This window comes from Suncus etruscus, chromosome 15 (genome assembly GCF_024139225.1).
Source record: "Suncus etruscus isolate mSunEtr1 chromosome 15, mSunEtr1.pri.cur, whole genome shotgun sequence".
Taxonomy (NCBI): Eukaryota; Metazoa; Chordata; class Mammalia; order Eulipotyphla; family Soricidae; genus Suncus; species Suncus etruscus.
Genome location: NC_064862.1, coordinates 69,792,843 through 69,818,371, shown reverse-complemented (window position 1 = coordinate 69,818,371; position 25,529 = coordinate 69,792,843). Strand labels below are relative to the sequence as shown.

The 25,529-nt window shown below is 37.8% G+C and overlaps 1 protein-coding gene and 1 non-coding gene across 2 annotated transcripts in view; one reads left to right on the top strand and one right to left on the bottom strand.

Moving 5' to 3' along the window:
- LOC126031265 (autism susceptibility gene 2 protein-like) overlaps positions 1-25,529 on the top strand; it is an 876,657-nt gene that overhangs the window by 658,676 nt on the left and 192,452 nt on the right. The gene's annotated exons all lie outside the window — the stretch shown is intronic.
- On the bottom strand, positions 3,715-3,821 carry LOC126031706 (U6 spliceosomal RNA). Its single transcript, XR_007503538.1, has one exon. It is a non-coding gene; the product is annotated as a U6 spliceosomal RNA (small nuclear RNA).

Sequence of the window (25,529 nt, the reverse complement as noted above, 5' to 3'; positions counted from 1 at the left end):
TTCGAACCACTGACATTCTGCATGAAAGGCAAATGCCTTACCTCCATGCTACATCTCTGGCCCCTGGTTTTTTATTTTTTTTTAATCCAAATACAATTTTGCATAGGTAGTGATATTTTTGTGGCCATTTGAATCATGAGAAGTGACAAATTTGGAGATGGAGAGATTGTACAACAGGCTGGGTACAACAGGCTTTGCTCATTGAAGCCTAAGCTTATTTTTTTAGCATTAGCATGGTACCCTGAGGGTGCACCTCCTGAGTGAATCTTTCCACACCTGCATAGAACCTGCAGCCCTCAAGCATTGGTGACTCAGGAAACAAACCACAAAATAGCAAATTGTTAATGAAAAGTAGTATTTTGTTCATTTTCTTTGTTCTTGTTTAGAAATCCTAAATTTAGCAGTTTAGAGAACTTCGGGGATCATGGTTTAGAAACTTAACACAGTGCAGTAAAGTGGGTTGAATATTTACCCTAGAGCTTGCCAAGAATTGTCTTTAAGTGGAGCCAGTTATAAGCCCTGAGCACAGCCATATATGACCCCAAAACAAAAGGAAGCAAACAAACAAAAACCCACCCAAACTCAACACTCACTTTATACAGATTAGTATATCCAATTTTTTTTGAAGAATACTGCTAATATTGTAATGCTCTTTTATCCTTTTAATCATAATGAAAAACACAGTGAGTTTTTAGTCTTCAAGTCTAGTTGCTTAAGAGTAATTTGCTATTTGAATACACATAATGACTCATTTGCGGTAAACATTTTTAAATTTATTTTTGTATGCTAAACAATGATTCAGTTTTGTTAATTTGAATTTTATATAATTGAATTATTCTGAAGATTTGACTTTCTGATTCATAGTTCTCGAAAGTCAATTATATATATAATTGGCTAGATAGCTATAATACATCCAATTGATTTTTTTTTGTCAAAGATTAGAATTCTGGAAGTTAAGGTATGCTTATAATATTGATTTTAGAACCAGATCTACCATTTTTACACTAACAATGAGTATAGTTGTTTCATATTCTCACCAATAGCTTTTGTTTGTTTTTGGTAAGCCAGCAGTGCTTTGGATTACTCTGATTTTGTGGTCAGGGATCACGCCTTGGGGTACCATATGTGACACTGAGGACCTAAGCTGGTTGTGCGCCTACTAGGCAAGAACCATATCTACTATATTCTGACTCCAGCCTCAGCACTAATAGTCTCAACTGTCAGACTTGCAAATATTTTTGCCAGAGGATGAGTATAAATAGTATCCTGTATGTGAAATATTGTATTGAACTTCTCTCTTTAGGCTTACTCGTTTTGGCATCCTTTTTAGGCCTTTAGACCATGTATGTATGTTTTCATGATTTTTTCATACATATTTTAAGAACATTTAATATGTTCTGATAACTCTTTATGGTGAATAACTTGTGCCACAGCTTATAGATAGTAACCTAATTACTCATTATTTTATCATGCCTTTTGATTAATAGGACATTTTTATTTAAAAAAAAAAAGTTTAGGGCTGGAGGGATAGCATATTGGTATGGCTCTTTGCCTTGCAAGAAGCCAACCTGGGAAAGACTTGGATTCAATCCCAGCATCCCATATAGTCCCCTGAGCCTGCCAGGAGCAATTTCTGAATGTAGCACCAGGAGTAACCCCTGAGCACTGCCAAGTGTGGCCCCAAAACAAACAAAAAAGTTTAATGTACCAAGCTTTTCATATAGAATTTATATTTTTATTTAATTAATAAATTAATTTTTGGTTTTGGGGTCACACCCGGCAGCACTCAGGGGTTACTCCTGGCTCTACACTCAGAAATTGCCCCTGGCAGGCACTGGGGACCATATGGGATGCCGGGATTCGAACCACCGTCCTTCTGCATGAAAGGCAAACACCTTACCTACCATGCTATCTCTCCAGCCCCATATATTTTTAAATTTTATTTAAGAATGCTTTTGTACTCTGAAGTCATCAAAATATTTTTTGGAAAAAATTTTAGTAGCTTTTTTATTCAGTTCACTAATAATTGTAGAACTTATGTTTGTATACTGTCTGAGGTAAAGTTCAGTTTAATTTTTTCCATGTGATGAAATAACTATGCTGCCGTAGTATATTAAAAAACTATCACCAAGCTCAATAAATATAAACAATAATATAGAAGGATCTACTAGTACCAACCTGTAAACTCTATGAGAATGATTTTAAGATACAATTTTGATAATATTTAATGAATTCAAAGAAATGATGGCACAGGTAATCAGCAAAGCGCGAGAAAGTATGAGTGGAAGTAAGAAATCTACAGTTAGAAATTAATTTTAGTACAATTAATTTTATAAAACTACTATATACAAATACAATAGCCAGGGCCAGATATAATAAAGCAGGTAGGGCACTTGCCTTGCACATAGCCAACCTAGGTTTCATCCCTGGCATCCCTTTTGGTCACCCAGGCACTACCAGGATTAATTTTTGAATACAGAGCTAGATGTGGGCCCAAACAACAACCACAACAAAACAAGACAATGGAAGATATGGGCAGCAAAAAAACAGCAGCTAAGGAAAAAAAAGATGATATGCAATTTGAACCCTCTAGAAAACAAAAGAAGATGAGGTGAGGAGGGAGGTCTGAAAAGAAATGAAGAGCACACCAGAAAACCATGGGATGTATTTAAGAGAAAGAATCATTGGAGTGCCTGAAGACAGAAGGCTAATTAAATGAAGAACTAGTAATTCTAATTATTAAAATAATTGATAAGTATTTCTTAGAGTTGAGGAGCACAAGCATCAAGATATAAGAGACCTAGAAGGTCTGATTGAAAATAGACCCAAATATAAAAATTCCAAAACACATTATGATAAGAATGACAAAATTCAAAGATAGAGACAGAATATTGAAAGCAGCCAAATAAAAAAACAACTTGCTTATGAAGGATAGCCTATAAGATTTACAGCAGATCTATTAAATGAGACAGCTTCACAGACATCCAGCCACTTGGAGGATTAAAAGCCTTAAAGTCGTGGCTGGAGAGATAACATGGAGGTAAGGCGTTTGCCTTTCATGCAGAAGGACGGTGGTTCGAATCCCAGCATCCACTGTGGTCCGCTGTGCCTGCCAGGGGCGATTTCTGAGCATGAAGCCAGGAGTAACCCCTGAGTGCTGCCGGGTGTGACCCAAAAAACAAAAAAAACCCAACAAAACAAAACAACAAAAAAGGCCTTAAAGTCCTTCAGGAAGCACTAAAGGAGCTTCTTTAAAAGACAGGACAAATTTCCCAGCACTTTGCCATTAACTGTGTGACATTCACTCATGGTGCTTGTGGTTGCCTATGAAAAGTCTTTTTATTCCTATTTTGCTCAAGAATTTTAATACATTTAATACATTCTCAAGAATGAATTCTTTTTTATTTTATTTTATGTTCTATGTATTGAGGTGATTTTTATTATAATATTTTTCTAATGCAGATACTTAAACACTATAATATTTTTCCAACATAAAGCCAGTATTCACTTTTATTTTTTTGTTTTGATTTTTTTTGTTTTGATTTTTTGGGCCAGATCCAGTTCTACACTCAGAAATCACTTCTGGCAGGCTCAGGGGACCATATGGGGTCACAGGGCTGGAACCTTAGTCCTTCCTGGATTGACAGTGTGCAAAGTAGGGCATTTGCCCTACTGCTTTGATATCACTTAGGTCCCAATGTATTCACTTTTTTTTTAAATATAGAATGCTACATGAATTTGTGTGTCATCCTTGCACAGAGGCCATGCTAATCTTCTCTGTATCGTTCTAATTTTAGTATATGTACTGCCGAAGCGAGCACTGTATTCACTTTTACAGTCTAAAAATTTTCTTAATTCTCTTTACTCATTAAATTGTTTATTTGTATAATTCAGTGATTTCATGCTAATTTTGCAATATTTCAGCATAAAATTGTTCTATTATTTTTCAAATACCTATTAAAAGAGAATTTGAACAGATACACTAATGTTTAAAGCTGTATTGTTCCCAATAGTAGAGTGGACCCCAAATGCGATAGATGAGTAAAAGTAGAATATGCATATAATTAGATGTTATTCAGCCTGAAAAAGGAAGGAAATTTTGACAAATGCTACAACCTACTTGAAGGTTAATTATATTAAGTGAAAGAATCCTATCATAAAAGGGAAAATGCCATCTGATTCCATGAATATGAGATGTCCTGAGTATTCATCATACATAAAGGCATAAAGTTGGCTGTCATGGTCTGTAGGAAGAAGGAATGGGAGTAATTCAATACATTTGAACTTCAGGTTGGTTGAGTGGAAGTTGAATATTAGCAAAAAACTGAGCTGAACTGTGTAGATAGAGGTTAATGGTATATTTTTGTTTTATTTATATAAACCTATCATTGCCACCATAAAATTATAATCTAAAATTATATTGCTGGCATGTTAAAATACATTTGATCTTATATATTGATTTTTAAATATGACCATCATTCCAGACTTTCTAATTTCATGTTTTTTGTGTCTTCTAAATTTTCTATGTGATATGAAAGGTTTTTTATTTTAATTTTATTTCTTATTCTCGATTTGCTCAGTTACTTGGACATTAAATAAATAAAAAGAAAAATAAAAATTGTGATAGCAAAAAAAAAAAAAAGAACAAAAAGGGGCCGGAGAGATAGCATGGAGGTAAAGCATTTGCCTTGCATGCAGAAGGTTGGTGGTTTGAATCCCGTATCCCATATGGTTCCTTGAGCCTACCAGGAGCGACTTCTGAGCATAGAGCCAGGAATAACCCCTGAGCGCGGCTGGGTGTGACCCAAAAACCAAAAAAGAAAATTGTGATAGCATGATTCCTTACATTAATCTTAGAAGAACTTTGAATATTAGGATATCAGTTTGGGGCTGTTCCGTTGCTAAGTAGCCTTTATCAGTTAAAGGAATTGTCGGTTTCTTTATCGTTTGCTAAAATTTAACTTTCATCATGTATGGCTATTGAGTTTCACTATACGTTTTATTAATCTACTGCAATGATATGGTTTTCCTCTAACCTGTTAGTGTGCTAAAATAAAATATAATACAACATTAAATCATATCCATTCAATCTGTGATTCTTCAGTTAAACTTGTTACATATTTCATACAATGATGAATTTAGTTTTCTGACATTTTACTTAGGCTTTTGTTTTTTAAATCTAACTTCATGAGTACTGTTTTCCTGTGACTTTTCCCCTGAAATTATGTCTGTGAAGTTTGGTATGCAGTTTACATATTAAGCCAGTAAAATTAGTTGTAAAATGAAATCATTTCTATCTTTGGTGTTTGATGGAATTTATTACCAGGTTTGGTTGGGGTTTATTTGTTTCTTTGTTTTGTCTTTGAGCCACTCCCAGCAGTGCTCAGAGGTTACTCCTGGTTTTGCATTCAGGAATCACTCCTGTCAGATTTAGGGAACCATATGGGATACAGGGCATAGAACCCAGCTTAGCTGCACGTAAGGCAAGCACCTTGATTGTCAGACTTTTTTTTTCCTATATATTTCCAAATATATTCTTTCAGTTTTGTGAACCACATTATTTCTGATCCTTAACTGTTATATGACTGCAGCCATAGTCAATTCCATCAGAGAATTTGAATGTTTTGGAAAAAAATCTTACTTGAAGAACAGGAAAATGGCTCATTAAATCATCCCAAGTGAGGCTGAAATTTCTTTGTCAAAGAGTTCTTTTTGAATTTCTTTTAAAAAAATAATTTAGATATTTAGAATAGAATTTATTCCTCAATATTTTTTCCTTGAATCTATTTTGGTTATTTGTGGCATTAATTTGGAATTTGTATGTGGTTTCTATGTTTTTTTTGTTTTTTTGTTTTTTTTTGTTTTTTTGTTTGTTTGTTTGTTTTTTCGGGCCACACCCGTTTGATGCTCAGGGGTTACTCCTGGCTAAGCATTCAGAAATTGCCCCTGGCTTGGGGGGACCATATGGGATGCCCGGGATCAAACCGCGGTCGCTATCTTTCCTTGGCTAGCGCTTGCAAGGCAGACACCTTACTCGCGCCACCTTGCCGGCCCTGGTTTCTATGTTTTATGCTGCCTTTATATTTTACTTTCATTCTGAAAGTATTTACTAAAAGTCTTTTTAGAGGACTACTTTTAATCTATTTGTTTGTTTGTTTGGGGCTACACCCAGTTACTCTTGCATTATTCCTGGCTCTGTGCTCAGAAGTCACTGAGGGGTTACTCCTGGCAGGCTCGGGGGATCCTATGGTATTCTCAGGATTGAACCTGGTTTGGCTGCATGCAAGACACATGCCCTACCCACTGTGCTATAGTTTTGGACCCTACCTTTAATATTTTTATATATACTTGTTTATATTTGTGTTTCTTTTGTTTTTCTAAACTTCCTGGATTTGATATTTTATTATGAGAATCTCTGATGAACAGATTATTCATTTTTCATTATTTTACACATATAATAATTAAAGCTATAAAATTTCCTCTATTACTTTAGCTCCATATTAAGTATTTTGATATATCATTTTTATAGTTTCAATAGAACTCTGATTTTTGTCTATGATTTTTTTCTTTAACATGCATATATAAACATTGATTTTAGTTATATGTATATCTTTATTTCTGTTTCTGGAACATAGAAAGCATGGTGTGAATCCCTTTTAACTTGTTGACTCTATATCTTAGTATGCTTTTAATTTTTTAAAGTGATCTATGAGAACTTCAGTATATTTATATTTATATACTAATTGTAACGATGTGTGCATATATATATACACATATATTTGGACTTGCACTTTTTTGTTTCTGCCTTTTTTAGTTACTTTAAAAAAAAATTTTTTTTTTTGGCACCTGGCAGCACTCAGGAGTTACTCCTGGCTCTACGCTCAGAAATTGCCTCTGGCAGGCTCGAGGGACCATATGGGATGCTGAAATTCAAACCACCATCCTTCTGCATGCAAGGCAAATGCCCTACCTCTGTGCTTTCTCTCTGACCCCTTAAATTGTTTTTTTATGTTAGCTTTTTATCTCAACTATTTTAGACTACTCTGTACTTTGGTTATTCTAAAGAATTTGGAGAAAATGATCACATAAAAATTTAAATAAAGGAATACTGATTTATAAAGACTTATAATACTTGCAATCTGATAACCTACTAATATGCAATATTTGACTCTAGTTTTAGTATATATAAAGATTTATATCTTTGTGTCTAAAACATATATAGGTATAACTATGTATATGTATATATATATTTAGAGAGAGAGAGAGAAAGAGGGAGAGAGAGGTAGTTTTGTGGCTACACACAGCAGTGCTCAGGGATTACTCCAGGCTCTGCACTCAAGGATAATTCATTACTGAATTGCTCTGAAGACCATGTGAGATTCTGGGGATCAAACTAAGGCACATTTCCCCCATATGATGTATTATTATTTACATAGTTATATAATTTTAGATTTGGCCAAATATTTTCCTAATTTTTTTTTTTTTTTTTTTGGTTTTTGGGCCACACCCGGTGACGCTCAGGGGTTACTCCTGGCTATGCGCTCAGAAGTCGCTCCTGGCTTGGGGGACCATATGGGACGCCGGGGGATCGAACCGCGGTCCGTCTCCTAGGCTAGCGCAGGTAAGGCAGGCACCTTACCTCGAGCGCCACCGCCCGGCCCCATATTTTCCTAATTTTGTATTTTTTATTCTGTTTTGAATTATGTTCCTTATGGAACAAGTTTTAGAGATTTGTTTATCTAGAAAGATATTCCTTGGTCTATTAAATTTCACATTGACAGTAACTTTTATTATGTTGGGAATATTATTCCCAAGTTTTCAAACTTCTGTATGGTTGAAATGTCAACATTCGTTACTGTCTGAATGCAATATCCTTTTTTGTTGAATTCAAGTCCTTTTTGAGAGAGAGAGAGCAAGAGAGAGAGAGAGAGAGAGAGAGAGAGAGAGAGAGAATGTGTGTGTGGACTCTGATGCTTAACTGTAATGCATCTAAATTGTATTTTACTTTCACTTTACATTTTTACTTTACATACTTTTTATTTTTTTACTTTTTATTATTTATTATTTTACTTTCACTTTACTTTTTTTTACTTTACATACTTTTCTAGTATGTACTACTTGAAATTTTTTTGATTCTTTAGATCTTTGTTTTGTTTTGTTTTTTGTTTTGGGGCCACACCCGGCGTTGCTCAGGGGTTACTCCTGGCTGTCTGCTCAGAAATAGCTCCTGGCAGGCTCGGGGGACCATATGGGACACCGGGATTCGAACCAACCACCTTTGGTCCTGGATCGGCTGCTTGCAAGGCAAACACCGCTGTGCTATCTCTCCGGGCCCTTCTTTGGATTTCTATCTTACACTCACATTTTAGAAAACGAGTATAAAATGTTGAATAGTATTTGTTCAAATAATACTTGTTTCACATTTTATATTCTATTTCTTAATTTGAAAAACAATTAGTAGATAAATGTATCTTCTACGATAGTTATATTTTCTACATTTTAAAAATTTCTTATTTTCACAAAACTGTTAATTCAATTGTATCAAATTGCATTAAATCTCATTGCTGAGATTTTCATTTTAATTAATTGCAAGTATCATTTTTAATATTTTTATTTGAAAATAATTTCAAATGTAAAGTACAAAAAGATTAACAACTATGAATAACTGTGCAATATGGACCTGTTTTATTTTTTCAGATTGAGTAGTTATCACACTTTATCAAATTTTCTTCATAACTTTTTTCATTCATGCATATCTTTTTCTAAACCATTTGATAGTACAGTGATTTTATTATATATTTTGCCTTAACACATGAGTTTATATTTCTTTAAAAAAGGAATATTCTCTTACATAATAATCTCACTAAATAACATATTGGTCCAATTACCATCTGTATTGAATTTTTGCTAGTTGATTCAATTTTGTCCTTTATGGCTTTTCTCCTCTGATAGAATCTACAGTCAAGTATCATTTTTAGTTGTCATATCTGTTTAGCCCTCTTTAATTTGGAATCTTTTTATGTCTTCTAAAATTTTATTTAAAACATACAGTCCTCTCCTCTTCCATACTTTTTCTGAAATAGTATGTTTTTTATTTCTTGACTTATCTGGTGGTTGTTCCTGGTGAGGCTAGAACATTTTTTTGCAGAATATAACACAAGCAACACTCCTATCTCAGGTATCACAGCCAGAGAACAACCATAAACATTTGTACTTTACTGGCAATATTAGTAACTTTGATTGTTCAGTCAAGATGTTCCATTTTCCCACTATATAATTAAAAATTTTATAATTATAGGGGCCGGAGAGATAGCATGGAGGTAAGGCATTTGCCTTTCATGCAGGAGGTCATCGGTTCGAATCCCGGCACCCCATATGGTCCCCTGTGCCTGCCAGGAGCAATTTCTGAGCCTGGAGCCAGGAATAACCCCTGAACTGCCGGGTGTGACCCAAAAACCACAAAAAAAAAAAAAATTTATAATTATATAGTTTTCCTGAAACTAGTTTGCAATCTATGGAAAATACTTTAAATTTTTTAAGTTAATTTTATTTAAAGAACTGTGATTTTAAAAGTTATGATAGCTGGGACCAGAGAGATGGTGCAGTGGTATGGTGTTTGCCTTGTGCGTGGCTGACTCAGAATGGACCTCAGTACAATCCCCCATGTCCCATATGGTCCACCAAGCCAGGAGCTATATCTGAGTGCATGACCAGGAGTGGCCCCTAAGTGTGTCACCATAGGTATGTCCCAAAACCCCACAAAAAAAGTTTTTATAGTTGAGTTTTAGGCATGTAATATTTCTTTATTTTGTTGCTGTATATTCATTTTTTAATTTATTTTAATTTATTTTTTGCATATAATATTCCAACACCAATCCCATCACCAGTGTCAGCTCCCATCCCCCGAGTGCCCATACTCCATTCATCCATGCTTTATCTCCCACACCTCCAGCCTGACACTCTGACAAGCAAATTACAAAACAATCATATGGAGTTTGGTGGTTGCAGCTTAGATCTCATGTTTTCAGTGTTGTTGAGTTCCTGCTTTGGATTTATAGCTATTTCACTATCCCATATCATCAGTAGAACTGAAATTCAGACCCCTGTTCCCCAGTACTTCTTTTTCTCATCATCTTCCCCTTTCCACCTTGAATTCTTTTCTTCTATGACCTTCTCCTCCTTAAACTCTGGGGTCAAGAGTGATCTAGTCATTCCCTCCTCTACTGCATTATATATTCTCATCCTGTTATTCTATATGTCACAGATAAGTGAATGATCCTGTATTTGTCCTTCTTGCTTACTTCACTGAATTATCTTCCAGGTTCAGAAAATTGCAAGACTTTCTCTTTCCTTGAAGCTGCATAGTTTTCTACTGTTAATATACTACATCTTCATAATCCATTTATCTGTGACTATTGCACTAAGTGCAGCAATGAATAATGGTGTGCATGTGTCCTTTTGAAAGAAATTTTTAAGTCCTGGGGGTAGATGCCTAGAAGTTAAATTGCTGGGTTTTATGGCAGCTCAATTCAATTTTTATTCTTTCATTTTTCTTTTTTTTTCTTCTCTTTTTTCCTTTTCTTTTTTTTCCATTCAGAAATCTCTCCTGGAAGGCTCAGGGGACCATATGGGGTGCCAGAGAATCGAACCCGGGTGAGCCGTGTGCAAGGCAAACGCCTCACCACTGTGCCATCACTCTAGCCCAGGCAGCTCAATTCTTCATTTCTTTTTTTGTTTTGTTTTGTTTTGTTTTGTTGGGGGGTCACACCCGGCAGCGCTCAAGGGTTACTCCTGGCTCTATGCTCAGAAATTACCCCTGGTAGGCACAGGGGACAATTCGAACCACCGTCCTTCTGCATGAAAGGCAAATGCCTTACCTCCATGCTATCTCTCCGGCCCCTCAATTCTTCATTTCTTTGAGAATTCTCCAAATGAATTTTCACAAGTTATTCAACATTTTACAACATTCCCACCTACAACGAATGAGTCTCCTTCCACCACATTCTCACTGCACAGCTTGTTTCTGTTACTTTTGATATGTGCGATATAGTGCGAGATGATACCTTGCTGTCTTCTTGATTTGAATTTCCCTAATAGAAGTGATGCTGAGAACTTTTTTATGTTCTTATTGGCAATCTTCTTGTCTATGGGGAAAACACTTTTAAGGTCATACAAAGGCTCTTTATCATTATTTTTTTCTCAGTGCAGATGGTGTATAGGTTTTAAGAGAATAGCCACAGGTAGCTTCCTAGACCATTGAAAATCTGACTCCCCTAATGTGCTCTCCAGATTGAGATCATGGCTAGCAACCATAGAATTTTATTTAGAAAACTTTCCAAGATTTCCCTGTGCATTTCTTTGGTCCTGCTCTCTGTAGCATCAGGCAGAGTCTTCCATGAAGAAGCCAGAAGCTACTTGAGCATGGTCTCATCTCCAGGGGTCCATGCTCTAAATAGTCTACTGACATTGTATCGAAGTGCTCCTATTCAGTACTCCCATATTGAAGTGTCTTCCTGTTCACAAGCTGTACATAATATCAGGTTCCATGTGTACATAATCTAGATTTCTGTTTTAATTATCTGGTACTTTTATAGCCAATTTGAAAAATTATCATATTTGGAATTACCATACTACCATATTTTGGCTTTATCTTTGCCTAATCTGATGGGTTAGAGCTTATTGGACTCTTACATGCATATCATAAAAGAAAATACATTTTAAAATTAAACTGCATATAAAAATAAAGTCGTCAAATCTATTTGAAAACAAGTTGATTTCTGTTATGATAACATCGGGGAGCTTTCAGATATTAATCTACTGACCACATTTCTAAATACAAAAAGTATCAGGTGTTATGGCCCTAGAGAGAAATAGTACCAGGATTAAGGTGCTTTCCACCAATCCCAGGTTCAATTTATGTCCCCAGGAGCACTGCTGAGTGTGGAATAATCTCTAAACACTGCTAGATCTGTCCTCAAAACAAATAAACAAAAAAGAATGGGCTTGAGGGTGGGAGAGATAATATAGAGATTTTTGCATTTAAGCCTAAGCACTACCAGGTGTGGCCAAACTCCTTTATTCCAAAGTGTTAGTTGTTTTGGTTTTGGATTATAAGCCCTTGCTTGTTTGCTTGTTTGTTTGTTTGTTTGTGTGTCACAGCCAGTCACTTTCTGGGCTGTTCCTGGCTCTGAGATCAGGAGTGACTCTTGGGTGCAATGCTTAGGAGACCCTATGCTGTGCCAGAGATTTGAACCAGGATTATGAAAGACACAACTACTTGCAACTCATCTTCTTTTCTCTCTCTCTCTTTCTCTCTCTCTCTCTTTCTCACTTTCATACTTGTTTAACTTATTTTTCTCTGCTACAATAGTAAAATAGAAGTAAGATCCATTGGATTTTTGTTTATATCATTTCAATTAACTCATTTAATTGATTTAATTGACTAATTTAATTGATCCTTAAGTTAACAAACAGAACACATGTTTTATTTATCATATGTTTCTTCTTAAAGTTGTGCTATTTTTACATGTATATAAATATAGACTTGATGTTTTGAAAGAAATTCCCCAGTATTTGGTATCAGTTGATGATTCTGGCCCGATTTGGTCTTCACCAGGTTGACTATGAAATATTTCTAAATCTACTAGTCACCTTAAATGTGTCCTGCTTGTAAAAGCAAGGACTGTGCATTTTTCCCCTTTGGAATATTCTGACTCAGGGTGAGTTCCTGAATAACCTTTTCCCCCAAATTTCTTATGTTTGTAATTCTTATTCTTTTTTTTTTTGTTGTTGTTCTTTCTTTTTCCTTAACTTTTTATCAGGAAGGTGGAGCTTAGCACTACTGTTCTCTAGGGCCAGAGCCTTAGCTCAGTGGATAGGGCTTGCATGCATGAAACTGCACCAGCTTTTATCCTAGGCATCATATATGGTTGCCCAAGAATGCAGAGCCCAGGGCAGGTGTGGAGAGAGAAGTGTGGAGAGGAAGGGGGAGAAGGGGAGAAGGAGAGGGAAGAAAAGAGAGGGAGGAGGAGAGGAGAGAAGAGAAGGGGAGAGGAAGGGAGAAAATGGGAGAGAAAAGAGGGGAAGAGAAGAGATGAGAGGGGAAGAGAAGAGAGGAGAGGGGAAGAGAGGCGAGGAGAGGCGAGAAGAAGAGGGGATAAGAAGGGGGAGGAGAAGGGCAGGAAGGGGAGAGAGGAGAAAAGTGGAGGAGAAATGGGGAGAGAGGAGCAGTTATTCTTATGCTATTCTTATTATCATCACACCACACAAATGGCTGAGGGTTTACTCCTTTGAGTACAGGGATCACATCTGAAGGGCCTTGGGGGACCATATGGGTTAATAGGAATAGAATCCAGATCATATACAAGGCAAGGCCCTTAACCCACTGTACTATCTCTCTGGCATGAATTCAATTAAATACTTAACCTTTTATTCTTAGCAAAATTATCTTAGATTTAACTAATAATAGATACATCTGAGTATTTTTATATGCTCTTATTTTGAGTATTTTTTTATCTTTTCACATAGCAAGTTGCCATTTATATCTGCTCTGCCTTAGTTTTGGAACCCAAGACTGTTATTTTTATCTTTCCCAAAATTTTTTTGATGTACTACATATGAGATGACAAATTTTTTAACATTAATATTGATTTCTGTTCATTTCTGTTAAGCTTTCACTCAGGGCATCTATGTGGTGATCTACTTGGTGATTTTTTTTTTTTTTCAAATTGTGAATCATCCATTTGCCCTTTAAAATATCTAAAAAAAATGTTTACATCTGGGATAAAAATTGTTTTTACCAGATTTATTTCTTTAGGAGAACTAATAATTTGGGAACTTTTAAATGAATTTGAGATTGGGATTTTTTTTTTTTTTTTTTGGTTTTGGTTTTGGTTTTTGGGCCACACCCGTTTGGCGCTCAGGGGTTACTCCTGGCTATGTGCTCAGAAATTGCCCCTGGCTTGGGGGGACCATATGGGACGCCGGGGGATCGAACCACGGTCCTTCCTTGGCTAGCGCTTGCAAGGCAGACACCTTACCTCCAGCGCCACCTACCCGGCCCCTGAGATTGGGATTTTTAAGATCACTTTATATGGGCTGCATTTGCCTTGCAAGCAACCGATCCAGTACCTAAGGTGGTTGGTTCGAATCCCCACGTCTCATATGGTCCCCCGTGCCTGCCAGGAGCTATTTCTGAGCAGATAGCCAGGAGTAGCTCCTGAGCACCGCCAGGTGTGGCCCAAAAACCAATATATATATATATATATATATATATATATATATATATATATATATATATATATATATATATATATATATATATACTTTAAAACTACATAAAGGCTGACTTGTCATTATGAATTATAAGAATTTTTTAGTAGTAGTAATATTTGAGATTTTACAGATAATCTTCAGAAGATTTTATGAGGATTTTTTTTTAATTGCATTAGCTTGGGCTAGAGAGTTAGCACAGTGGTAGGGCATTTGCCTTGCATGCAGCTGACCCAGCACAGACCCGGGTTCGTTCCCCGGCATCCCATATGGTCCCCTGAGCCAGAAGTGATTTCTGAGTGCAGAGCCAGGAATAAGCCCTGAGCACCACTGGGTGTAGCTCAAAAAACAAAACAAAACAAAAATTTGCATTAGCTTAAGAGGGACAAGAAGCTGATTTCCGGGGTCAGAGAGGTGGCGCATAGTGGTAAGGCAACTGCCTAACTGGTGCTAGCCTAGGACAGACCGTGGTTGGATCCCCCAGCATCCCATATGATCCCCCAACCCAGGAGTAATTTTTGAGCACATAGCCAGGAGTAACCCCTGAGCATCAGTGGGTGTGGCCCAAAAAACAAACAAACAAACAAAAAGCTGATTTCCAGTTCATCTGGCACTGAATGTGTAGGTATGTGATTTGATCATACCCATATCTGCTGGGCAATTTTTTATATTTCTGGTCTCAATTTGTAAGGACTTGAAACCAAGAATAGAGTTGGACCTCCTTTAGCCAAGATTCTTCTCCCCAGCTCCTCTTCTTTTCCAACTTTCTCAGCAGAGTCCTTTCTGTCCCAACACTGGGCCACATCTCATTAATCTAGGAAATTAGCATTAAGGTAAAATAGAAATGTTTTGCTTTTCTGTCTGTGTCCTGCCTGTTTGCTTATGAAGTGGCCATGGGCATAGATTACAAGTATATTTTGTAGGTTCATTTTATTTCACTCATAAATTGTTTTCTCTCATGGCATAAGCTTTAAAGCCTAACATCCCAACTCTTCTGCTTGATTCTGGCCAAGTTATTTCCTAGTTAACTCAATAAAATAAAAAGTATAGACTTAATGTAATTTAAATAATTTCTTTCATTCTTATTTTTATTCATATACTTTCAAACATAAATTAGCCTTCTTTCTTTGGAAAGATTAATATGTTATTGTTCCATAAAGCTCTGCAAATAGCTTATTGTTTTTCAGGGCACCAGAAACTTCTGGTGGCTGTAACCCTAAGGATTGCTGATGTAACCAGATTACTCATGTACTCCCTAAGCAGCAGGCCCTTGGCTTGCTCCTGATGCTGCAAGAGTGCCAAGTCACCCACAGTCTTGGGGCCCTGATCTGGGTGCTGGTTTGTTTGACTTGCATAGAAAAGAATTTAGGCAAGAGTCAGAGAACTAAAGTCTAGAAAAAGTTTTTTTTCTTTAAATTTTTGGGCCACACCCGGGGATGCTCAGGGGTTACTCCTGTCTAGGTGCTCAGAAATCGCTCCTGGCTCGGGGACCATATGGGACGCCAGGGATCAAACCAAGGTTCGTCCTGGATTGCTGAATACAAGGCAAATGCCCTGTCGCTGTGTTATTTCTTCGGCCCCTAGAATTTTTTTTTTTTTGTTTGTTTGTTTTTGGATCACACCTGACTCTGAGCTCAGAAATCGCTCCTGGCAGGCATGGGGGACCTTATTGGATGCTGGGATTCTAACCACCTGTTCGAATCAGCTGTATGCAAGGCAAATGCCTTATCGTTGTGCTATCTCTCCAGCAGCAGAAAATACCTTTTAATTAATTTTTTTATTATTATTATAGGGTCATACTCAGGAGTGCTCAAGGGTTACTCCTGGTTCTTAACTCAAATTATTTCTGATGGTGCACGGGCACCATATGGGATAACAAGGGATTGATCCCAGGTTGGGATTGATCCCAGGCAATCCCTCTATTCTCTATACTATTCCTCCAATCCTTAGAAAATATTTATGAAGGAATAGGATACACCTCAGATTCCAAGCACAGACATACCAAGAGCAAGCAGCCACATTTCTAATGAGACAGTTAATTTTCTAAAAGTAAAAAGAACATGTTCTGGGAGTCAGTGTGGCTACTCCAGAGAGATTGGAGCTATTTCCACACAAGGATCTAGTTTATATGGTTATAAGAGTTGCAGTGTATTGACGAGGAGTGGAATATTCATGATTTTTCGGGGCTCTAGGATGCAGATATCTTGAGTCAAGGGACCACTAAGATTCTGACTATACTTGGGCACTTCCAGGGGTTTGTTTGGCTCATTGTAAACTGTCATGTCTTAGGTCAGTGTAATTCTGTTATGCAAATGTATTATAATACCCTGGGTCTTTTTCACTCTGACCTGATTCTTCCTTCTGTATTCTCTTGGCTCTAACCAGTATACCATGAGTCTTGGTCTTTTTTTGTCTTGTTTCTTGGGGTATCTGATATCTTTCATATCTTGACCCCTGCTGCATAACAAAACACTTAATTGAAGGCGACTAGCTTTTTATATAACTTTATAATTCAGATCATTTATACATCATACTTAGACTGACAGTTTTCCTATCACATAATGATTTGCTTTATTATGATCTACTCCCCATATCTTAAATACCTTCCATTTTTTAAATTCCTCATTGTACCATTCCCTTTGGCAAAAACTTCAAAAGCTACTGTTTCCATTGGCTTTTCTTCTTTTTTTATTTTTCTTAGCCAAAAATTTGAATAGAATGCAATCGATGTCAAACTCAAGTATCTGTAAAACAAGGTAGTACCCCACTTCATAAGACCTGGTACAGAAAAGAACTGTTGAGTTTAAGTGTTAGAACAAGAGGAGTCAGAATAGAACCAGTTATTAAGATGGTCAGAATTAGCGTCTTGCTGTTAAGTTGACTCTTCACTTGAATCTGTCTCTTACCTTGGAACATGGGAATAATTAATTGTTCTTTAAGAGAGATAACTGGGCCTTAGGAGTATCAAAGATATAAAGTGATAAAATAATTTTTTAATTTATCTAAGCACCTGTGGCAATTTGTAAACTTAAGAGCAAGTCCTATAACTGTGCTGTCTTAGGTGACAGATTACTCTCACAAATAAGATTAAGTGGATTTTACTTTATCAGTTGAGTGAAATGGGCAGATAGCAACATAGTAGGGGAATTGCACTTTGGCCTCCTGCACTATCTCACTTAGCTTGTATATGTCTTACAAGTTAAAACTAGATTGTGATGTTTTAATTACAAGGGTCTTGGCCCTTCCCCTCTCAACAGAACTACTCAGGCTAAGCACCTCTTTGTGAAATGCAGCTCCCTCTATCAGTTTTTAGGAATCCACCCAATGATGCGCTGTACCACAGGCAACTTGGTCTTTGAAAACAAGTGAGAAGAAACTAGCCACAAAACAGACATTTGTTCAACTTTCTCTTTCTTTCTTTCTTTTTTTTTTTTTTTTGGTTTTTTGGGCCACACCCGGCGTTGCTCAGGGGTTACTCCTGGCTATCTGCTTAGAAATAGCTCCTGGCAGGCACAGGGGACCACACCGGGATTCGAACCAACCACCTTTGGTCCTGGATCAGCTGCCTGCAAGGCAAACGCAGCTGTGCTATCTCTCCGGGCCCCTCAACTTTCTCTTTCTCTTTTTATTTTTTGAAAACTTTAAAATTATTTTATTTAAGCACCATGGTTACAAGGTTGTTCCTAATACAGTTGGTGTATGTGTGTTGGTGTATGTGTGTGTGTGTTGTTGTGTGTTTGTGTGTGTGTGTGGTATTCCTTTTGATATCTGCATTTGAACCAAATCCTTACAAATAAATGCCTACTCTCTTTCAGCAAGCTTTCTCTCAAATGTGAGCCTGTGTGGGAAGACCCTTTCTCTCCAGAGATGGTTTCATGGTAAAATCTTTCAAATCTTCACATTGTACAATTTAATGCTTTACTCTTTATTGTTTTATTAGCTGTTTCATTCTTCACATTATCTGGCTAATGGAAAGAGACAGCTAATTTGATTATTGTTTTCTTTTCATACTGAGTCATGTTTATCAAAAGCTCCATTTAGTTCGGTGCAAGAGACAGACCCTGAGTTAGATGCTTGGTACCGCATGGTCCCCTGAGCACTCCTGAGAACAACCTCTGAGCACAGAGTTAGGAATAAAATCCCCCCACCCCACCCTGTCCCCAACCACCTCTAGGTATGACAGACTAAAAGGTAGTATTTACCTTGCATTTCAGAACTAGCAGGTAAGTATAAACCATTTTTCAAATGTTTTTAAGACTCTTGATCGTGTATACCAAAAATGAGTACTGGTCATTTCTATGAATTTTTATGCTGAGAATTAATGGAGACAGAAGCTGGCTGCATCTTTCCCCAGGTTCAGCAACATTTATGCTGAAAAGTTGAATAGACTTAAATGTGCTGGAGCTCGGGACTGAAATCTTATCTTTCCCTGAATACCAGACTGCTTTGTTCCAGCGTTTCCATTTGTGGTATAATGAATGTGTAGGACGCTAATGAGGTGGTCTCTGGGTGTTCTCTTACTACACAGAGCACTGATAATGAGCTACAAGTAATCGGGTACGAGTCCCTGAAGATGAATTCTGATTACCTTCACGGGGCCATTCCGCTCTGCTCCCTTCCTCCTTGATGTTTCTGTAAAGAACATTTGGATTTTGAAGAGAGTATTGTGTATTTGACTTTTAATTAGATTTGCAGTGTGTTGGGTTTATGAGCAAGGGCTTTCTCTGCCTCAGCTTTTCTGAAGAGATGTGTGTGGATGCAACCACATATGCTGAGTGTGGCGGTGTGTTGGGGAGGGGGCTACTGCCTTCCTTTCCCATCCCAAATGACTGGTTTGTCAGTGGTGATGCAATGATAGTGGGTTAATTTCTTCCCAAAAATTGTTTCCAAGCTGCCATGGACTTGCTAAACATATTGATGCAGTATGAGGAAAAGGCAGTGTCTGAATGCAGTCTAAGAATTCTATGTCAGAGATAAACCTACACTTTTGTACAAGCCACACTCCTAAGACTGGACTTAGTAACTTGACTTTCTCCTGTGCTAATTCTGCTTTGCTGCTTTTCTCCCAGTTGAGGTCACTTATCTTTGTTTTGTCATTTTGTTTTTGTTTGGCCATGTCCGGCCATGCCCGGCAGCACTCAGGAGTTACTCCTGGCTCCGTACTCAGAAATTATTTTTGGCAGGTTGAGGGATTGAACTTGGGTCAGCAGTGTGCAAGGCAAATGCCTTACATACTGGGCTATCACTCTGGCCCCTTATCTTTGTTCTTGTATTTCTCCTTTTCTGACTGACTTAAGAATTCATTCATTTCCTTAAATTAACTCCTTAGATAATTAAAACCTCATTCTCTGCTTTAATTGTATGAACCAGGCCATCTTTTGGCCTGTGACTCCTATGCTATTTTAAGTATGTCATTTCTCTTTGTCTACACTCAGACGACTTGGCATCACTTTCCTGTCCTCATCAGTGTGAGAACGTAGAAATTGATGGGGGGCTGAAAACATTGAAAGAGACAGAGATCTCCCATGAATCCCCCCTGAGGGATTATTTTTTGGCAGCGGGAGGCTCTGGTCCAACTCCTGCCTAACATGAGCTTGGACAATGTGGCACAGTTGTTACTCTGCATCTTGTATGTGACTGCTGCCCCGTTTTTGTTTAGCAAGCTGTGATGCCAATTTGCTATGCATGTTGTTACATATTCTGCTCTAATTTGACTGCCATTTTGCTTCAGTGAGACGATGATTGTTTATGGCAGGGCTGTAATGTGTTGTCAGCACAGGTTACTCGCTGCTTGTTGGCAGTGGCCTAACATTGCCTGAGATGTAGTGTCACTGTGAAATGGTTTGACAATGTTGAGACTGTAGTTACGTAGAGCAGTAACAACTGTAGAGGTTGAGAAAGGGCATCTAAGAGGAACTGTGTTTAGAGGGGAAGAATGGATCAGGAATACTAAATAAGGCGATAGCAAATGTCATCAAAGAGCTTCGTTTTCATACAATTTTTATCCTTCAGTTTGATTTCTGGAAATCATGTTCATTTAGCTGGTGCTAGGATGTAGAAGTACATTTCTGAGTTAGAAATGAATTGTGATGCCCAGGACTCTACCTAGTCTTTCCTCATAGAATGTGCTTAGACCCAAAAACAGCAAAACAAAACAAGAACATGGGGCTGGAGCAATGGCACAAGGGGTAAGGCATCTGCCTTGCCTGAGCTAGTGTAGGATGGATTACAGTTCGATCCTCCTGTGTCCCAGATGGTCCTCCCCAAGCCAGGAGTGATTTCTGATTGCATAGCCAGGAGTAACCCCTTAACATCATCGGGTGTGGCCCAAAAACCAAAAAAAGAGAGAGAGAGAGAGAATGTGCTTAGAAACTTCTTATGTCAACTTTGGGATTCACTAAGTCACTGCACACGTGAGTTGCTGATTTCATGAGGCATAATAAAAAGGTTTTATTTTGCAATGTTATCTTGTGTCTTACTACCAGGTATACCAAGATATATGCCAAGAAAAATAGTATCTGCCAAGGAGAATTAGCCTTTATTTTTTCCTGTTTTGGGGCTTTTAAGATTTTCAGGACTTGAGAATAGTACAAGAGGTATAGCTCTTGCCTTTCACACATCTGTCTATGGTTCAAATCTCTGATACTTTACAATTGTCTAAGTACCATACGGAGTGATCCCTAAGCACAGAGCTAGTAAAAGTTGAGACCTATTGAGAGTGCCTCAAAACAAGAAAACAACTCAATCCTCAGGACCTAGTCAAGTGAAGGAATATAAATATGCAAGTAATGAGAAACTCCCCTGGAATCCAAGGCAGAGATTCTGGCAGACTTGATTGTCCTGTGTGCCAGTAAATATATCTTCTACTGGTTCCTGGTTGTCTTCTTCAAATGTGAAGTTGGCTCTCTGTTTTGGTGCAATAGATCCAGAAGGTTGGAACCCTGATCTTCATCCACTTGAAGCACTCACTGTCAAACTGTTCTCTACAGTTGGAGGAGTCTCCTTTGCAGTGTGTGAGCCTGCTGGAACCTGGTCTTAGTTTCTTTCTTCAATAATCTATCAGGCAGTACAGAAAATATTAGAGGGGCAGGAGCTGTGGTGCAAGTGGTAGGGCATTTGCCTTGCGGTCACTAACCTATGATGGACTGCAGTTTGATCCCCCCACCATCCCAAATGGTCCTCCAAGCCAGGAGCGATTTCTGAGCACATAGCCAGGTACAGTAACCCCTGAGCATCACCAGGTATGGCCCAAAAACAAACAAACAAAAGTTTCCATGTCCATGTCCATCCATGTATAAGAAAATTTCATGACTTCATCTCTCCTGACAGCTGCATAATATTCCATTGTGTATACATGTATATGTATATGGTCATGGAAACTATTATGCTGAGTGAAATAACTCAGAGGGAGAGAGATAGACACAGAATAGTCTCACTTATTTATGGGTTTTAAGAAAAATAAAATACATTATTGTAATAATAGCCAGAGATGAGGCCGAAAGGACAGGCTCATGATATGAAGCTTACCTCAAGGAGGGGTGAGTGCAGTTAGAGAAATAATACACTAGCAACTACCAAGACAATGTTAATGAGTGAGAGAAGTAGAATACTTGTTTTGTATATAAGCAGGGGGGTGTGGGAGTAGGGAGATGGGAGCATTGGTGGTGTGAATGTTGCACTGGTAAAGAGGGGTGTTCTTTTGGTGACTGAAACCCAACTACAGTCATGTTTGTAATCATGGTGTTTAAATAAAGATATTATTTTTAAAAAAGTATTAGAACTGTAAGTGATAACAGTTTTCTCTTTTTTCTGCATGAACAACAAAGACTGCTTATGTGTTCTGCCCTTGACAGAAGACCAGTGCATTTTCCAGCTTGGAAAAGAGGCTATATTTGAGGGGAAAAAAGCCTACCTTTGGAACTAGAGAGATATGATCTCTAGTGACCTCCTAATCTCATTTCTTTCTTTTTTTTTTAATCTCATTTATTTCATGCACAAGTATAGCTCCTTGATCACAGTAGACTCCTCTTCCCAGCATGTTTTTGACGGCAGAAGATTCCTCCCAAATCATGTTCAAAGGGCTCAGACCTGTAATACTTATTCAGCTGGGACAGATCTGAGTGTTCTATCATGTAATGTTGTCTCATACCCATTGGTATTGGGTGCCACCAGGTTCATACCCACCGGTGCTTAGGGGTTGTTTGGGCTATATAGCCTGTGGTGTTTGTGGGCCAAATGGATCCAGGTATTGAGCTCAGGATCTTGTGGCATGCATGACATGTATTTGTGACCACTGAACTATCTCCCTAGACCAGAGTTCTTTCTTGATCATCAGGATAGCAAGTGGTCATAGCACATATCTTGATTTCTTCCTTCATTGTTTTTACCAGATTCTTTGCCTGGCTTTACCCATTTCGATTCATGTTGTGAATGTCAGAGACAGATCACCACATCAAAGGTGATGGCAGTCATACTAGCAGACAGCATATTATTGCTGACCATTCTCTTGGTGGATGAGCTGAGGATAACAGTGTCTGCTAAAAGCTTTTAGAGGATTTTGCTAAAGTGCTTAGTGTCAGTTTACCTCCAGTCTGCCATCACCACAGTTAGTGCTGTTCCTTTCCTGGGGTGTCTATAAGCTGTTTGACAATTTTAATGTTTCTGGAGGAAGGAGGTGTCAACTAGTTTGAGCCTCTTAAGTGTGAATATGTAGGGAAGAAAGAGTTCTCAGGATCTTAATCCATTTAATTTTGTGAAGTAAGAGATTTTCTCCAATTTGGCATATTCTAATACAGTTTCTAATATTTAACCTACCACCTAGCAATTCTGTCTCTAGATGAAATACTCATACCCAGGAGAAATGAAAATTTTTATCACCCACACAAAATCTGGTATGTAAATGTTCACAGTAAGTTTCTTGCACACTAGCCAAAAACTAGAGATTAATAATATAACCTATTAAGTGACTATCAGGGCATGTGTAGATAATGGATATCACTAGGCACAAAAATACATATTTATAGATAAGTACAATAACATGATAAATTTCAGGACTGAGCAGCATATACTATCACGTAGCAAAATCAGGCTTCCCACATACTTGCCGCTACTCGACCCCTTGAGTCATCTCTTCGACCCTACATAACAAACTTGAAATATAATGCATTTATTTTTAAAACTGGATTTGTTCTAGGGGTCAGGATATAGTGCATCAGTTAACATGCTTTGGGTTCTCTCAGTACCATAGGGTTGGTTCAGTGACCACCAGCTCCTCAGGGCCTGAGCAAATTGCAGCTTGGGCCCTTGCATTGACCTTCCAGCCATGGTGGCTCAGAATCATAGGAGAGATCTCATGACTTCCTGAGTACCATATGGGATCTTAGAAAATACATTTACTAAAGTCTCTTTTGGGGGGCAGTGCCAAGAATCACAACCTAGAACCTCACACATACAAAGCAAGTACTCTGCTGCTGAGCCATAGCCCTGGCCATAACTCCATTTCTATATGTGAGGAGGGACCCTATAAGGATTAGTGTTCTTTCTGTTTTCATATGTATGCCCTGCCTTTGTCATCATGTGAAAGCACTTATTTATTAATTCCTCAAATTAACTCTTATGTTAATAGACCCAGTATTATTATTTCTAGATCAAACTTAATCATTAGAGTTATTTAATTCCACAATAGAGGGTTCAGAAAATACATCTTAAGAAAACTGTAGGGAATTTGAATTTTAGTCTCAGGAACAAGTGTTTGTTCATGAATAGCTGACTGCCATCTTATTCTCTAAATAATGTTTGACAGGATTCATTTCTCTACACAGTCTACCTGCTGATAGTGCTTTCTATTGTAGTTTCAGCTTTAAAGTAAATGATGCAATTTGATTTTCAAGTTGTTAATTGTATGCTGGTAAAAATATAGTACATAATAGCCATATCACATAAGATGTGATATTTTTATTAAAAATAGTTCACAGGGGCTGGAAAGATAGCACAGCAATCAATATGTACAGTAATAGGGCATTTGCCTTAGATGCAGAAGGATGGTGGTTCGAATCCTGGCATCTCATATGGTCCCCAGAGCCTGCCAGGAGTGATTTCTGAGCATAGAGCCAGGAGTAACCCCTGTGCGATGCCGGGTGTGACCCCAAAACCAAAAAAATAAAAATAAAAAAATAAAAAAAATAAAACTAGTTCTCAATTATATTTTGGAAAATAGTCTTCATATCCACCAAAAAGTGTAGGATTCCATGGTTCATGTCTTTCTTTCCTTTCATTTAAACACCATGAATATAAAGTTGTACATGATGCGTTTCAGTTTTATAATGTATACTACCCATTACCCATAAACATTTTCCGCCACCAATGTTCCCAGTTTTCTTTCCACCCCCACCTGCCTCTGAGGCAAGCATTTAACTCCTTTCTCTGTCTATCTCTCACTCTCTGATCCTATTTTCCCTTTAGACACCATGGATTGTACTATTGTTAATTAAGAGGTACTGTGCATACACTTCATGTCCATTCAACACCCAGTTATTGTCCAGAGTAATCAGTTCCAACTATCATTGTCATACTGGTCCCATTTTTTTAATTTATTTTATTTAAACACCTTGATTACATAGATGATTGTGTTTGGGTTTCAGTCATGTAAAGAACACCACCCATCACCAGTGCAACATTCCCATCACCAGTGTCACAAATCTTTCTCCTCTCTACCCAACCCCCGCCTGTTCTCTAGACAGGCTTTCTATTTCCCTCATACATTCTCATTATTAGGACAGTTCAGAATGTAGTTATTTCTCTAACTAAACTCATCACTCTTTGTGGTGAGCTTCATGAGGTGAGCTGGAACTTTCAGCTCTTTTTTCTTTTTTTTTTTTTTTTTGGGGGGGGGGTGGATTGGGCCACACCCGGCAGTGCTTAGGGGTTACTCCTGGCTGTCTGCTCAGAAATAGCTCCTGGCAGGCACGGGGGACCATATGGGACACCAGGATTTGAACCAACCACCTTTGGTCCTGGATCAGCTGCTTGCAAGGCAAACACCGCTGTGCTATCTCTTCAGGCCCCAGTTCTTTTTTCTTTTGTGTGTGAAAATTATTATTGCAAGAATGTCTTTTATTTTTCTTAAAACCCATAGATGAGTGAAACCATTCTGTGTTTTTCTCTCTCTCCCACTCTCTCTCTCTGACTTATTTCACTCAGCATAATAGATTCCATGTACATCCATGTATAGGAAAATTTCATAACTTCATCTCTCCTGA